Source organism: Saccopteryx bilineata, chromosome 2 (genome assembly GCF_036850765.1).
Source record: "Saccopteryx bilineata isolate mSacBil1 chromosome 2, mSacBil1_pri_phased_curated, whole genome shotgun sequence".
NCBI lineage: Eukaryota > Metazoa > Chordata > Mammalia > Chiroptera > Emballonuridae > Saccopteryx > Saccopteryx bilineata.
Genome location: NC_089491.1, coordinates 298741745 through 298758653, shown reverse-complemented (window position 1 = coordinate 298758653; position 16909 = coordinate 298741745). Strand labels below are relative to the sequence as shown.

The window sequence follows — 16909 nt, the reverse complement described above, 5'->3', positions numbered from 1 at the left end:
CATCCAACAAATGCTTATTGTGTACGTATCTACTGTGTACTAGGCTCTGTTTCAGTGAGAAAGACAGACTGAAATGTCTGCTCTCGTGGCACTGATATTCTAATGGAGGAGACAAACAATAAACAAGATGAATAAGTAAAATAAACCTGGCCTGTGATGGCACAGGGGATAAACCTTCGGCCTGGAAGGCCAAGGTTGCTGGTTCGAAACCCTGGTCAAGGCACATACAACAAGCAAGCAATGAACAACTAACATGAAGCAACTATGAGTTGATACTTCCCATTCCATGCTCCCCTTTCTCTCCTGTCTCTGTAAAACCAATAAATAAAGTGTTAAAAAAAAAAAAGTAAAATAAGTAAAGCAGGCTAGTTGGTAGTAAGTCTTAAGAAGAACAGTAAGGCAAGAGAGGGAGGTTGGGAAGGGGAGGGGACAGGGCAAGAGTAAGAGAACAGCCTGACCTGCGGTGGCGCAGTGGGTAAAAGCATTGACCTGGAACACTGAGGTCACCGGTTCGAAACCCCGAGCTTTCCTGGTCAAGGCACATATGGGACTTGATGCTTTCTGCTCCTCCCTCCCTTCTCTCTCTCTCTCTCTCTCTCTCTCTCTCTCTCTCTCTCTCTGTCTCCTCTCTCTAAAATGAATAAATAAAATCTAAAAATAAATAAATAAAAATAATTTTAAAAAAATAAGAAAAAAAAAGAGTAAGAGAACATAGTATTTGAGTAGAGATCTGGGAAAGTGATGGTGGGTACCCTGTGGATAGCAGAGGGAAGATAGTTCTAGAAAGAGGGGCTGCTAAGTGAAAAGGCCCTGAGGCAAGACCATGCTTGCCAGTCAGAGGAAGAGCATGGAGATGCAAAGGAGGCCCAGGGGCTGGAGCAGAGTGAGGAGGGAGGGGAGAGTGTTGAAATGTAAGGTTTGAGAGATAACATCCAGTTTTCACTGTGAGACTAACAGGAACCTATGAGGGGTTTTTGAGCAGAGTGACATGGGGTGACCTGTTTTGCACAATCACTCTGGCTGCTGTGTCTAAGAAAGAAGTAAAGGGCCGAGCAGGGAGAGCAGGTGGAAGGCCCCTTTCTGACGCTATCCCACTTTTTTGGACCATATTTCTTACCATTCTACCACCCTGAAGCCCTAAGACTCTTCCCTGAACACATTTTGCAGCTCCTTACCTACCATCCTTAATGAAGTTACCTTCACTTGTTATTCGTAATAATAACAACTGGGGTCATAGCTACCACTCTCTTTCAGCATCAATAACTCCTAAGTTTTTTATGCATTATCTAACTTCATTTACATGTTTAATGTCACTTAATGTTTATATTTTGTCCCCATTAAATGGGAAAGATGAGGCCTTTTTCAAATCATCACCCGGTGGAAGGCCCCTAGGCCCAATCATAAGGTAAAGAACTACTGATGACCCTTTGGTCTCCAGCGGACCATTCACATCTATGAAGTTCTCCAGATCATGTGACCCTCTGGGCATTTACTCACAGGAAGTCTTCACAGAGGGGAAGGGTGGGGGCAATAAAAAAACAGAAAAGATATTTCAGGCATAGCGAACAGCACGGCAAAGGTTCAGAGGTATGGCGCGGGATGGTTAGGAAATTGAGATTTGCTGGAGCGTAACATTTGTAGGGATGAATCAAGCAGGAAACTGATCTGGAAGACCTGTAGTGTCATATCAAAGAACTGGACTTTCTCCCATTTACAATGAGAGAATATCAAAAGGTTTTAGGTAAAACAAACAAACAAACAAACAGAAATACTGCTTGAGCAAGGCAAGAGTGTCTGGGGACGCTGAGGACGGTGATGACCTAGAGAGCAGTTTTCCTTTTTAAGGGAGCAGCCACTAAACTCTGGCTGAGGGTTGCTATACAGAAACACAGGCCCAGTGTTGTCGCTGGGAAATCTAGATCTTTAGGTAAAAATCTTCCAATTTTTTTTTATTTGAATTACACGTGCCACATAAAACACCCCATAGCAGCTGCTGTTTGGGGCTTCTACCCTAAAGTATCAGTAAGCTATAGGAGGACAGGGACTTTGTCTTGTTTCCACCGTGTTCTCAGTGCTCAATGCACGCAGGGCCTGGCGCAGGGTGTTCAATACACATTGACTATATACCCGTATATGGGTTAGTTATCAGTATGTGTTTTTTACACTTGAGGAAACAGGCTCAGGGAGGATTACGGGTCACGTGAGAAATGGCCATGCTCAGGTTCAAGTTCAAATCTCTGAACTTTGGCTCTGGCCAGATAGCTCTGTTGGTTAGAATGTCGTCCCAATATGCAAAGGTTGCGATTCCATCCCCCATTGGGGCACATACAGAAACAGTTCAACGCTTCTGTCTGTCTCTCTCTCTCTCCATTCCTCTCTCTCTAAAATCAATAAATAAAATTTTTTTTCTTTTCTTTTTTTTTTTTTTGTATTTTTCTGAAGTTGGAAACGGGAGGCAGTCAGACAGACTCCCGCATGCGCCCGACCAGGATCCACCCGGCACGCCCACCAGGGGGCGATGCTCTGCCCATCTGGGGCATCGCTCTGTTGCAACCAGAGCCATTCTAGCGCCTGAGGCAGAGGCCACAGAATCACCCTCAGTGCCCGGGCTAACTTTGCTCCAATGTTGGCTGCGGGAGGGGAAGAGAGAGACAGAGAGGAAGCAGAAGGGGAGGGGTGGAGAAGCAGATGGGCACATCTTCTGTGTGCCCTGGCTGGGAATCGAACCCGGGACTCCCACACGCCAGGCCGACGCTCTACCACTGAGCCAACCGGCCAGGGCCAAAAAATTTTTTTTTAATAAAATCATGTTTTAAAAGAATCTCTTAACTTTGAAATAGACAAAATGACTGGCAAGAAAGACAAAGAGTAGAAGACAGTGCTGCATCACACCCTTACACTGACCTCAGTCCCCAAGCCGTCCCTACAAGTTGCCAAAGTCCTGTGTGAGGCTCCACTTGGTTTTCACCCCCCCCCCCCGGGAAACTTCTGATCCCACTCTCAGGGACTTTTATTTTGTTCATACCTAGGAATCAGAGACTGAGGCAGCCCACACACCACCTGTCCCTCCCCAGCACAGTGACATCTGCAGAACGTTGAGCTGCTTGCCTAGGCTTTCAAATCCAAAGAAGGACCCTCCAGGCCTTCAATGGCCAGGCGCCTGGCCGACCAGATCCCTTGGGGCAGCCAGGTAGCTTCAAAGCTCTTTCTGTTCATTATTTACAAAACATTGTTAGCAGAGCTTGGGCAAGACTTCGGCAGAATAGAAATGGAAGGAGGTGGGAAAATAGCAGAGCTCCACGAAGGGGGACTTGGGGGAATAGAACACCAGTGATGAGTCTTCTTAAATAAGCATCAGCATTTCTACTAAAATCCACTCAGACAACTCCAAATTAATTCCTCTTTTACTCTCTTCCTCTATTCCTCTAATCAGACAATACTTTAGTCAATCAGTCAACATTTGTTAGCTAGAGTGCAAAATATGTCCATAACTGGCTGGTAATGATTTGAAAGATGCCCATTAGTTGAGTGTGTCATGCTGTATTCATATATTTATACAATTATAATTTACTAAGAAAGGTTAAGAATGGAAGAAAACACTTAGTAGCATGTTTCACCAACTATACAATTTACGGGAGAGGTGTTGCTCCCAATTTTAAGAGTTATTTACCAATATTAGCTTTTCTGGAATCTTTTTAGAATCTTGTCATAGAAGGAACAGCTGGGATTCAATGTCCTGCCAGCTGGACAGGAATTCCCTGCCCAGCATTGCCGGCCAGTCAGCCAGTTTCATTTTACACACTTCTTTTTTTCTTAAAGAGTTTTCTTTTCAAGTACATTGTGGAAAATTTTTTTTAATTCAATTTTTAAGAGAGTCGTATCCAAGGTCACTTGGCTGGTAAATGATGAGTAGGAAGCTGACCCCGATCTGTCCCACTCATGCCCTTTCCATTAGGTCATGAAGGGGAACTCAAGCTTTGAATGCTAATCTGGGATGTCTGTGACCACCTGTCCACCCTGGGGGCGTGAAGGAGGCAACCTGCTCTGTCCTTGACCCTGAATGACTGAGCCCAGGGGCTGGATCCGGAGCTTCCAGGGCCTGGGAAACTCTGCGGGTGCGTCAGTGTCCGGAGGCCCTGTGAGTTTCTGTGAGTTTCGCCCTGGTTCAGAGCAGGCATCCCCACCTCCCAGTTCCTATTCTGTGCTACGGCAAGTGCCAGCTTGTCTTCCCTTCCCGCCCAGCCCGGGAAACCAGCCGCATTTCTAGTTCAGGCCCAGACCCGTCCTAGCAGCCCAGATTCCACCGCCTAGGCAGGAAGCTCAGCGCAGCCCAGTGACCATTTCTTTCTGGTTTTTGTCACAGGAATTTCTATTCCAGCAGTTCAGAGCAATGGTGTGTGTGTAGGGGGGGGGGGGGGTATTTGGCCCCAGGGGGTGGGGTGGATGTCAAGGTGTAAAGAAGAGAAGATGGGAGGGGAGGGAAGGGAAACTTTAGTCATTCCATTCCTGGGGCTGTTTCATCCCCAAATCCAAGGCAAAGAAAGAAGGTGAGAAGGATGGACATGCTGTCTGTCCCTCGAGAGCCCTTTCCCTGAGGAGGACTTTCCCTAAGGAGGACTTTCCCTGATTCCCACGGCAGGGTGGGTGTGAAAGAGGCCAGGTCTAGACAGGTCTGGAGAGGCCTGTTCCCCGTGGCCCTGCGGGAACACGCCCTGACATGCTGACCTCTCAGGTAGGAGTCTATCGGGTAGGAAGCCAGCCTCTGTTTGCACGAGGGATGTGTGTGTGTGTTTGTGTGTAGCATATGTGTTGACTGTCTATCTGAAATTCGAATTTAACTGGTGTTCTGTATTTATCTGGCCCCGATACACAGGGTCAGGGCTCAGGAGAACTGGGCTGAGGCTGACACTCCACCCCCACCTCTCCAAAATCAGTCAGGACACACAGACCCAGGCCTTGACCTGCTCTCCATCCTAGAGCCAAGAACTCCTCAAACCCTGGCTTGCCAGGCCCCATCCAGGCACCCCGGCCACACAGCCAGGGGCCCTCTTACATCAGCTCAGAAACTGCACTTTCATGTCAACAGCTAATGCTCCATCCTGGATCCCTTTGAAGATGAAAAGCTCTCCTAAGGAGGTAAGTGCTCTGTTGTTGTAATTAACATAATTAAAAGTGACTTTTCTCATACCCCTGTAGAAAACTGGGGAACTTTGCTTTTTGCAAAAAAATAACCAACGCACTCTCCCAGGAGATGGCCAACCTCTTCTAATCCAGTACGGGGGCTGGGTTAGAAGCCCCAGACCTTGTTCACATCCAGCCCGACTTGGACTTGTTTTGTTTGTATTTGTGTGTGTGTAGGGGGGGTACCTTTTCAGATGATTCTTTTTTTTTTCTTTTATAAGCTTATTTTATTAGTATATTCTCTTTTTTTAATTTTTTAAAATTAAATTTAATGCAGTGACATTGATAAATCAGGGTACATATGTTGAGAGAAAATATCTCTAGATTATTTTGACATTTGATTGTGCTGCATACCCCTCCCCCAAAGTTAAATTGTCTTCTGTCATTTTCTATCTGGTTTTCTTTAGATGATTCTTCACAGCAAGGCATCCAGCTCTCCAGGCGAGTAGCCACCCCCTCCTGGGACATATGTGTGCCTACTTTCCTGGGTCCAAAAGCCCTGATGAATGGTAAAGCCTGGAGGTACCGTTTCTATCCTAGCTCTGGATCAGACAGGAGGGATGCCAGCTGCTGCCGTCTCACCTCTCAACCCAAATGCCCTGACTGCTCAGAGCAAATTTTTCCTTGAGTCCAAGACTCAAGTTGTCCTTGTGCAGAAGTATCACCCAGGAGGATGTGTATTTCCCTCCAAATGTAGCGAGCTGGTCACACAATTGTTGCCACGGCAGAGAAAGGCTGCAGAGAAAGGCCATGCCAGCGATCCCGAGCAGTCTGTTGTCTTAATTATTTCAACTCTTCCACGGAAACAGCTGCAGCATTTTATTCCTTAAAGGTACAGTATTGGGCACCACCCAGTCAGCATTACTAACTGGGTGGTGACAAATTAAACTGTTTGTGATAGGCCAAAGAAGCATCTCTCTGAATTCCCAGGGCTCTTAGCAGACAGCTCTAGGGTTTCCTGGCATTTCTACAGTGTGGGTTCTATCTGGCCTGTTATATGATTGTCAAAACTTACAGAAATGTTATATGTGGTTACCACTGTCAGTGCAAGGCCCCTGCCCAAACGGGCCATAAGTTCATGAAGTTTAGACTATAGACTCTAATGATGGCAAATTAGCAAAAGGTTATAAAATTTCCCTGTCACCTAGAATCGTCTTAATATGTTTATATTGGTCATATTCTAGAAGCTCTTGGGAAATCACAAGAAAGAAGAGTCCTAGATCTCAGAAGAATATATTCCCAGGGCCTGGTCTGTAAAGCCTGCTTATTTCCCTGCAACCTACAACACACACACACACTTTTATTTAGGAGCACAAAGCCAACTCCTCCCCATCGTTCCTCTTCCATTCAGTTTAATTTAACAGAAACGTGTGCTTAGACAACAAATAATGCTCACCAAGAACAGCTCATATTCAGCATTATTGATCTAGTCTCTTTGAGATTCAGTTACCATAACATGTCAGATGAACTAGGGGTGCTCTAACCGAGGCTCAATGACAGACAGTTGTGATAAAGACACTGACATGAACTTTAACCATAAGACAGGGGAGACCCGATGCCAGTGACCCAGGGCCTAGAGCCCATCTGAGGAGACGACAGGCTATGGTAACATGTGTGGTTGATGTTGAAACCTCCTTCTAGCCCATCCAGGCTTGCATTAGGGGGTGTCTGGAGAAATGGGTGTGCACTTGTCATTTGAAGAGTTTGGACCCTAAAGCGCAGTCTCATTGGGAGCTCGCTCTGGTAGGGCATGCCTGAAGCTGAGTGCACAGGCTGGAGGGAATATAGGGAAAGGAGAAGGGGAAAGTAGGGGAGAATGTCCCCAGGCTTCAGTAGTGACTGCTCAAAGTGAAGGTAACCAGCAGGACTGACCCTTTGGATTGGGTCCACATCACAGAGAGACTTGGCCAAACCACAGGGGAGACTTGACTTCTTGCTAATCTATTCACGTAGTCTTAGTTTGTTTGGACTGCTAGAACAGAATACCATAGTCTGGATGGCTTATAAACAGCAGACATTTATTTCTCATAATTGTGGAGGCTAGAAAGTCCAAGAAGATTCAGTGTGGTGAACGCCCACTTCCTGGCTCTTAGAAAGCTCAGTCAGTTAGAACCTTGTTCCAATACACCAAGGTTGCCAAGGATGCACATTTTACAAGAATTAACCAATGAATGCATAAATAAGTGTAACAAAAAATCGATGTTTCTCCCCCCCTCCCCTTACACTCTCATTAAATAAATGGAAAGAAAGCTGTCTTCACACTGTGTGAAAAAAGGGGCAAGGTTGCTCTCTGAAGTCCTTTTGATAAGGACGCTAATCCCATTCATAAGGGCTCCACCTTCAGGATCTACTTACTTCGCAGAGACCCCACCTACTAATACCATTACACTGGTTGTTGGGATTTTAGCATGTGACTTTTTATTACTTCAGTTCTTTATACCAGTGGTCCCCAACCTTTTTTGGGTCACGGACCAGTTTAATGTCAGAAAATATTTTCACGGACCGGCCTTTATGGTGGGACGGATAAATGCACAAAATAAAATTATGCAACCGGCATAAAAACTGTGGTATTTTTAAATATAATTGTCGAACTTACGAGACAAGTGTCAAGAGTGAGTCTTAGATGGATGTAACAGAGAGAATCGGGTCATTTTTTAAAAATAAAACATCGTTCAGACTTAAATATAAATAAAACGGAAATAATGTAAGTTATTTATTCTTTCTCTGTGGACTGGTACCAAATAGCCCACGGACCGCTACCGGTCTGCGGCCCGGGGGTTGGGCACCACTGCTTTATACTCAAGAGTCATTGGGATCCCTACATTAAAAGACACTCAACCTGACCAGGTGGTGGCGCAGTGGATAGAGCATCAGACTGGGATGCGGAGGACCAGGTTTGAGACCCTGAGGTTGCCAGCTTGAGCACGGGTTTATCTGGTGTGAGCAAAAAGCTCACCAGCTTGGACCCAAGGTCGCTGACTCAAGCAAGGGGTTACTCGGTCTGCTGAAGGTCCATGGTCAAGGCACATATGAAAGCAATCAATGAACAACTAAGGTGTTGCAAAACTGATGATTGATGCTTCTCATCTCTTTTTGTTCCTGCCTGTCTGTCCCTATCTATCCCTCTCTCTGAAATAAATAAATAAAAAAATAAATAAATAAATAAATAAATAAAATAATATAAAATAAAATGACACTCAGTCCTTTCAGTTAAAAGCTGAAGCACAGGGACAACTTTGAAAGATGATTATTCTTTAAATAATATATACCCCTCTTAGAGAATAAACCTTTATGATCTTTTCTAAGATGAAAGCCAAGTGCTCTCTTCATTTTTAAATCAGGAATATGCAATTCCCTGAGTTTCTTTTCTTTTAAAGATTTGTCAAGGTCTTTCTGTTTCCTGAAGAGAAACAGCTGATTCCAGGGTGTCTGTTTGTGTGGTTGAAAAGTTTCCTCCTTGGATCCCAGCTGACAATGCTCAGCCGTTGCCGGCACTACCCTTATCTCCCTTCTGGTAGAACTTGCCTTGTCCCACATACATTCACCCTCATCCTTGCCAGCCATCAGAGGGACTGTGCTTACAGTCACTTCAGGATTGGAGGACACCATGATCCAAACATTCATCTGGATCCCAAATCCCTGGTGGTGTCTTCAGGCAGAGCTGCAGGAGCTGTAAGTTTGCAGAACAAGGATAGCCCCCCTCTGTGCTCAACGCTGAGCTCCAGACAGCTTTGCAATCTGCCTTGGTGGAATTTTCAGTGCTAGGATTTATAATACATTCAGAAAAGACATCCTTAGTTACCAATTTTATTTCTGAAATGTTAGTTCAGAATGAATGCATAGAGAAGAAAGCAAGGAGAAATAGAAAGCACAAGAAGACACTAGAAGATCTTGTTCGTGAGGAATGTATAGGTGTTAAACATGAGAAAGGCTGACAGTCTTGGGGCTTCACTAGCTAAAGGAAAAGCGGCCCCCCAAGTGTCAGGTAAGCCATTGCCCAAGGCAAAGAGATCAAGATCACTGAAGCCTACCACCCAGATGCAACATGCTCACTAGTTTTGCCTGTGGCATGAGGGCTGCACTCTGGAGCGATTTGGTACCAGTCCATCCGGGTCCAGGCACACACAGAAACAGATTGATGTTTCTGTCTGTCTCTGTCTCCCTTCCTCTCTCCCTAAAATCAATCAATAATTTAAAAAAAAAAATAAGTAGGCAAGCATTTCAGTAGCTGCTGTTGATTTGAGCTGATAGGCAATTGTAGGCTCAATTTCATTCAAATTATTTGTTGTTTTAAATTTTTATTTATGGATTTTAGAGAGAGGAAGGAAAAGAGAAACAGAAACATTGATCTGTTCGTGCATGTGCCCAAACTGGGGATCAAATCAGCAGTTTTTGCATATTGGGATGGTAACTTTTTTTTTTACTTTTTTTTTTTTTTCCAGAGACAGAGAGAGTCAGAGAGAGGGATAGACAGGGACAGACAGACAGGAACAGAGAGATGAGAAGCATCAATCATTAGTTTTTTTGTTGTGCATTGCAACACCTTAATTGTTCATTGATTGCTTTCTCATACGTGCCTTGACCGCGGGCCTTCAGCAGACTGAGTAACCCCTTACTCGAGCCAGCGACCTTGGGCTCAAGCTGGTGAGCTTTTGCTCAAACCAGATGAGCCCTCGCTCAAGCTGGCGACCTCAGGGTCTTGAACCTGGGTCTTCCGCATCTCAGTCCGATGCTCTATCCACTGCGCCACCACCCAGTCAGGCAAGATGGTAATTCTTAATTTCATTTTTGAAAACTAGGACCATAATCTCTACCCCGAGGACTTTTTCCCAGTTCTTTCCTCAAAATAATAATAATAATATATTATCACATAGATTGAGTGGTGATGCTCAGAAGAGTCATGATTTTCTTGAGCAAGAGGGCATGAAAAAAGGCAAATGAGAAAAATGTATCACTTTTAAATGAGCTGTCACCGGTTGGATTAATGACTCCTCCTCTCTGGTCTCTTAGTGCATGACTCACACTTGCATTAAGGAACTTGTCAAACTGTGATACCATGGAGAATCATCTACTTCTAGACTGCTCCCTCCTTCTGGATCATGGGCTCCCTGAGTCCAGGGCCTTTGTTTGATTTTCACATAAATTCCCCGGCACTCACCATATGCCCAGCATGCAATCAAGGGCAACTTAACAGATGCCCTCCAGGTCCTATACTGGACCCAGTGGCATATATGAACTCATTTAGTACTTAATAGGTGACTGAGATTTGAATCCAGATCCATCGGAGTTGTAACCCTGCTGTTGTAATCCCTTTGTGAACCTGCCTTTCCTGAGAAGGACCAGTCAGCAAATGAGAAACAACAGCAGCTCTCCTGCCCCCACAATGGTGGCTCCTCCTCAGTCATCTTGCTGGTTCCTCATCCCCCCCCCCCCACCAGGCTTTTAAATGTGTGGGACCCCAGGGCTCCGTTCCCAGGCCTCTTCTCTGTATTGATGATAGGTGATCTTGTCTGGTCTCACTTTCATACTGACAACTCCCATAAGTACATGGGCATCCTGGATCTCTCCCCTGAACCCCAGATGTGCTCCAGATGTGCACACACTTTTGGCTACCTTCTGGACTTCTCCATTGGCTGTCTAATAAAACTCTCAGGCTTAACATGCAAATCAAATGATCTTGACATCTGTTGGACACATGGATACAGGGTCTCTGAGGCCACAAGACAAAGGAAGGACAGAAGTTAACAGCTGTGGGGAACAGGCCCATGCTGTAACCATGCCCCCCACATGGGTGGTATAGATTTCAAAAACTGAATCCACCACAGTATCAATTTAGGATGATTATATCAGGAGAAACCTGAGATATCAATTTCAAGGGATACTGAGCCTGACCAGGTACTGAGTCAGTGGATAGAGCGCTGGTTTGGGACACAGAGAACCCAGGCTCGAGACCCTGAGGTCACCGACTTGAGTGCAGGCTCATTTGGCTTAAGCGTGGGTCACCAGCTTGACTGCAGGGTCAGTGGCTTGAGCATGGGATCATAGACATGACTCCATGTTTGCTGGCTTGAGCCCAAAGGTCACTGGCTTGAGCAAGGGGTCATTGGCTATGCTGTAGCCCCCCAGTCAAGGCACATATGAGAAACAATCAGTGAACAACTAAAGTGCTGCAATGAAGAACTGATGCTTCTCATCTTTCTCCCTTCCTATCTCACTTAGAGAGAGACAGAGAGAGAGAGACTGAGAAGTGGAAGGAAATACTTGGTAAAAATATGAAAAAGTCTCCAAAGTGTTGGTGGGCAACATTATTAAGTAACTGCTCAGGGGCATCAAAAAAGGAAGATAGAATAGCCTTGTCACACATATCAGACAGCACTGTGATATCTCTGAAGTCCAGATCTGATCACACAACCCCCTCACTTGAAATCCTTTAATGGGATTGGGCCTAACCCCCGCAGCAAGGCATGACTGGCCTTTAATAGACTGACTCTCGCGTGCCTACCCCTGCAACCTCTCCTCTCCCACCCATCCTCCATAGCAACATGGACCACGTGCAGTTCTCCAAACATATCTTTACACCTTTGCTTGTGCTACTTCCTCTCTCTGAAATGCTCTTTCCCCATGTGTTTACCCAGGAAACCCCGACTGGGCACACCCTATTTAGCTCTCCATGATCCTCACCCAACAACAGAGTGTTTCCTTATCCTCTAGGTTCCTAGAGCCCTTTGCACATCCTTCTTGTTTTTAATGTTTTTTTAAATTGATTTTAGTGAGAAAGGAAGGGAGAGAGGGCACATACATGAGAGAGAGAAAGAACATCAATCTGTTCCTGTACGTGCCCTGACTGGGGATCGAACTGGCAACCTCTGCACTTTGGGACTATGCTCTAACCAACTGAGCTATCTGGTCAGGGCTGTACATCCTTCTAATACAGTGCTTAACCTATGACAGTGTAATTATTTGTTAATTGCTTTGTTTCCCTAACTGGATTATGAGATCTTTTTTTTTTTTTTTTTTTCATTTTTTTTTTTTCATTTTTCTGAAGCTGGAAACAGGGAGAGACAGTCAGACAGACTCCCGCATGCGCCCGACCGGGATCCACCCGGCCCGCCCACCAGGGGCGGTGCTCTGCCCACCAGGGGGCGATGCTCTGCCCATCCTGGGCGTCGCCATATTGCGACCAGAGCCACTCTAGCGCCTGAGGCAGAGGCCACAGAGCCATGCCCAGCGCCCGGGCCATCTCTGCTCCAATGGAGCCTTGGCTGCGGGAGGGGAAGAGAGAGACAGAGAGGAAAGCGCGGCGGAGGGGTGGAGAAGCAAATGGGCGCTTCTCCTGTGTGCCCTGGTCGGGAATCGAACCCGGGTCCTCCGCACGCTAGGCCGACGCTCTACCGCTGAGCCAACCGGCCAGGGCGGATTATGAGATCTTTAAGAGAAAAATCTGAGGTCTGAGCTTTTTAAATCCCTGATGCCTCATGCCTGGAATACAGTATCTGTTTAGCAAATGTTTTTTTTTTTCTTTTTTTTTTTTTCTTTTTCGTTTTTTTCTGAAGCTGGAAACAGGGAGAGACAGTCAGACAGACTCCCACATGTGCCCGACCGGGATCCACCTGGCACGCCCACCAGGGGGCAATGCTCTGCCCACCAGGGGGCGATGCTCTGCCCCTCCGGCGTCGCTCTGTTGCGACCAGAGCCACTCTAGTGCCTGGGGCAGAGGCCAAGGAGCCATCCCCAGCGCCAGGGCCATCTCTGCTCCAATGGAGCCTCGCTGCCGGAGGGGAAGAGGGAGACAGAGAGGAAGGAGAGGGGGAGGGGTGGAGAAGCAGATGGGCACTTCTCCTGTGTGCCCTGGCTGGGAATCGAACCCGGGACTTCTGCACGCTAGGCCGACGCTCTACCACTGAGCCAACCGGCCAGGGCTTGTTTCGCAAATGTTTGATAAATGAAGGAAAATATTCATGCCGAACCTTTACCAAAAAATATAAAAAACAGTGTAGTTAGACCAGTACTCCACTAGAGAGAGAGATGTAAACCTTTTCCCCCTAGCAGAGCATTTTAGATTCATTTTTAGATTAATATAATCTGACAAAATATTTGTTTTATCCTAGACCCAAAGTAAATCAATCTCTGATAGACCGGAAGTAGCATGTTTATTAAAGGGCACTACAGGCCAGGCTCTGGGCTTGACCATGTGTAAGTTGTTATGGGTACAGACGAAGAGAAAGGGTAGGAACTAGTATATGTCATAATATTTTGCATTTCTATGTTATTGTAGAGTGTATTTAAGTGCATTACAAAGCTTTTCTTTTCTATGACATAATCTCATTTTCTAAAATATTCTCCACCTAGAAAGCTATTGCTCCATACACAATACACACTGTGGGACCCGATGACTACACAGCTTTCTAATTTCCTGTTCTTCTATATCCTTCATATCCTGTTTTGAACACACACACGCTGTTCATAAAGTCAACTGAAACACTCATACAGCCTAAGATCTAGAGTCCAGATTAATTTTGAGTTCAGTACTAATGTTTAAGGAATGTGGCTGATTACAGATGCCCAATGGCAGCGGATTTCCCCTTCCCCACTTGACCCCCAACCCAAATTACTGTCCTCCCTGCCTCCTTAGCACCCAGAGTTTATCAGTTCCGCATTGACCACAGTGTGTTGTGATCATTTGTGTACCTGCTCATACCCGGACAAGACAGCAAACTTCTTGAAGAAATGGGTGGAAGTCTTTTTATTTTCTTTGTATTTTTCCAAATACAAAGAATATATAATTTTTCTGTCTATGGGGGGGCAGACAGACAGACTCCCACATGTGCCCAACCGGGATCCACCCGGCATACCCACCAGGGGGCGATGCTCTGCCATGGAGCCATCCTCAGTGCCCGGGGGCCAACCTTGCTCCAATGGAGGCTCGGCTGCAGGAGGGGAAGAGAGAGACAGAGAGGAAGGAGAGGGGGAGGGGTGGAGAAGCAGATGGGCGCTTCTCCTGTGTACCCTGGATGGAAATTGAACCCAGGACTTCCACACGCTGGGCTGACGCTCTACCACTGAGCCAACCGGCCAGAGCCAGGCCCACATAAGTCTTATTCTTTCTCCTCACCTCAGCTGCTTGCGTAGCACTGGGCACACAGTACTTAGTAAAATTTTTTTTTGAATGAATAAATAAGCCCACTTCATTTTAAGGGTAGCAAAAGACTGATTTCTGCCAGCACACTCAGGGGGAGGCTGGATTGTGTTGGGGTGTACATAGACATATACATATGCATGTGGTGAAGGGGCTGGTCTTGTACGTAGGAGACTCTGATTTCAGGCCTCCAGGAGGAGACAGATACACAGACACTCACACTTTCCCCAGAATCCTCCCAAATCAGTAGCTGAGATGTCTAAACTTTTACCATCAGAGTCATACATTTGGATTATATATGGCTCTGTGTCAACATGTCTTGAATTTGTGTGCCTCATTATTACATACATTTCAAAATTCAGACATCCCTTCTATCTGATCTGTATCCTCAAGCTCTGACCTCCCCACCCCACCCTTGAGAATCTCAGGTAGACCTCAGCTTACATTTTGTAACTTGCATTAGAAAGTGGTTGGTTTATGTCTTTTCAAACACAGTTGTATATCAGATAAGCTCTCTCAAAACATATACACCATCATGTTTTCAAGGGATTAAAACACATCAAATTGTATAACTGAATTAATAATGACACCAAACACAAAATCAAAAACTTAAATACCACAAGATGATCTAGTGAATTGACTCCTTGTATTGAAAACTAGTAACTGAAGGGAAAGAATCGATCATTTATTGTACCTATATAAACTGTATCATTGGGTACCCAAAATTTAGGTAAGGAAAATGGTAGAATTAGAATATCTTGCCCCTATGACAGAAGTAGAATGAAACCTCTAATGAGTAACAAATTTAGACATTAAGCACCAATGGCCAGTCATGTCACAAAATCAAAGGCAACCAGATGTTATATGCCTCCTGATGGAAATATAAAATACCAATGATGATGAAGTCTGATCAAAATTCTAGGTCCAATAATCTCTTCACAAGAAACATAAAGAACAGTAGAACCCAGAAAATCAGTAAAGTGTAGGCATCCACTATCATTATACCCACCAGGCCAATGGTCCCGCTGCCAGCACGAGCTCCACACAGTTCAACAAGGGGCGCTCCTACAGGCTTCCAGCCAAAGTCAAGAACCAGATCCTGTCCAGATATGACTCTCAGAAGGAAGTGGAACTCCACAGCAGGGTGGAGGGACTCATGGTCCCAACTTCCAGAGTGTTCTGGAGGACGGAATTATCCTATGCACACTCATGAATAAACTGCAGCTGGACTAAGTCCCAAAGACTAACCACTCCCTGCAAAACTGGCACCAGCTAGAAAACCCCTCCGACTTCATCAAGGCCATGGGCAACTGCGGCATGAACTCCCTGGGCCTGCTCGAGGCCAATGACCTGTCCGAGAGCGGAAAGCTGACACAGGGGCAGGTGTCTCTTCTGGTTCTGGCATGGAAGGCCAAGACAAAGGGGATGCAGAGTGATGTGGACATCAGCATCAAGTACTCAGAGAAGCAGGAGTGGAACCTGGATGATGCCACCATGAAGGTAGGCCAGTGTGTCATTGGGCTCCAGATGGGCACCAGTAAGTGTTGTGCCAGTCAGGCCTGGTGAATATGGCATGAAAAGGCATCTATAGAACCCCAAGAATCACATACTGTCATCCATGGACCACTCAACCATCAGCCTGCAAATGAGTGCCAACAAGTGTGCCAGCCAGGTGGGCACGGTGGCTTCCAGGACCCAGCGGCACATCTATGACACCAAGCTGGGGACCGACAAATGTGAGAGCTCTTCTATGTCTCTGCAGGGCACCAGCCAGAGAAGCCAAGTCTTTGTCCTGGGTTGGCAGATATATGACTCCAAGTACTGCCCACAGGCCCAGTGGCTGACGGGCTCCAGGATTAGCAAGTGACTGTCCAAGCCCAGGGAAGGCCCTGCAGTACCTGTCCCCCACTACCAAGAGGGGGCAGGCCACTGAGGCTCCCTCACATCATTGCCTCATCTGGGATTTCAGGTTTTTCTGTGTTTTCGTCTTGTTTTTCTATGTGTTCAAGTGCTTCCAGCTAAGGGTCTGTGAAGGCCAGATCCAGATGCATATAGGGTTGGGGGTTCTTGCTGGGGTACATCCAGGAAGGCAAATTTCCCAACAGCCTCTGGGCCAAACTGTGGGCAGGGCCAGGAAGAAGAAACCTGTGCAGAGAAGGAAACGGGCTCAAAGGCTTTCCATTGCTTCAGTCCCTCTTTCCTTGTCTCTGCTGATCAGTTTGTGGTTTCTGAACCCATAGAAATTTCAGGCAGTTTTAACAAAATTAAAAAAAAAATTTTCTGGGGAAATGGGGTAGGAATGGTGGAAGAAGGTGATAGGAAGGAAGTCCCCTGGGAGGGGGCCAGGCCACAGTCCCTTGGTGTTTTAGGCATTGTGAGGGACTGGACTGCCCCAGGACCCTCCCAGGGACCCAGTTAGGAAACTGAGGCCCAGACAGGACAGTGGAGTTTTATGTGGTTGAGGCAAAGCAAGACCCTTCACCCTCTCCATCTCCCCCCAACACCAATTACAGAACAGGGACCCCCACAGGGAGGCCTTCCCTGGGACCGTCCAACCCAGGAGCCCTGGGACTGAGAGATAATGTGAAATAC

General features: G+C 46.2%; 1 long non-coding RNA gene and 1 pseudogene across 1 annotated transcript; both read left to right on the top strand.

Moving 5' to 3' along the window:
• Positions 1-4309: 4309 nt before the first annotated feature.
• LOC136323315 (uncharacterized) lies at positions 4310-7119 on the top strand. The gene is made up of 3 exons (XR_010728958.1): positions 4310-4393; positions 4874-5136; positions 5589-7119. It is a non-coding gene; the product is annotated as an uncharacterized lncRNA (long non-coding RNA).
• A 2107-nt stretch (positions 7120-9226) lies between these two features.
• On the top strand, positions 9227-16250 carry LOC136322538 (calponin-2 pseudogene; annotated as a pseudogene).
• Positions 16251-16909: the final 659 nt, after the last annotated feature.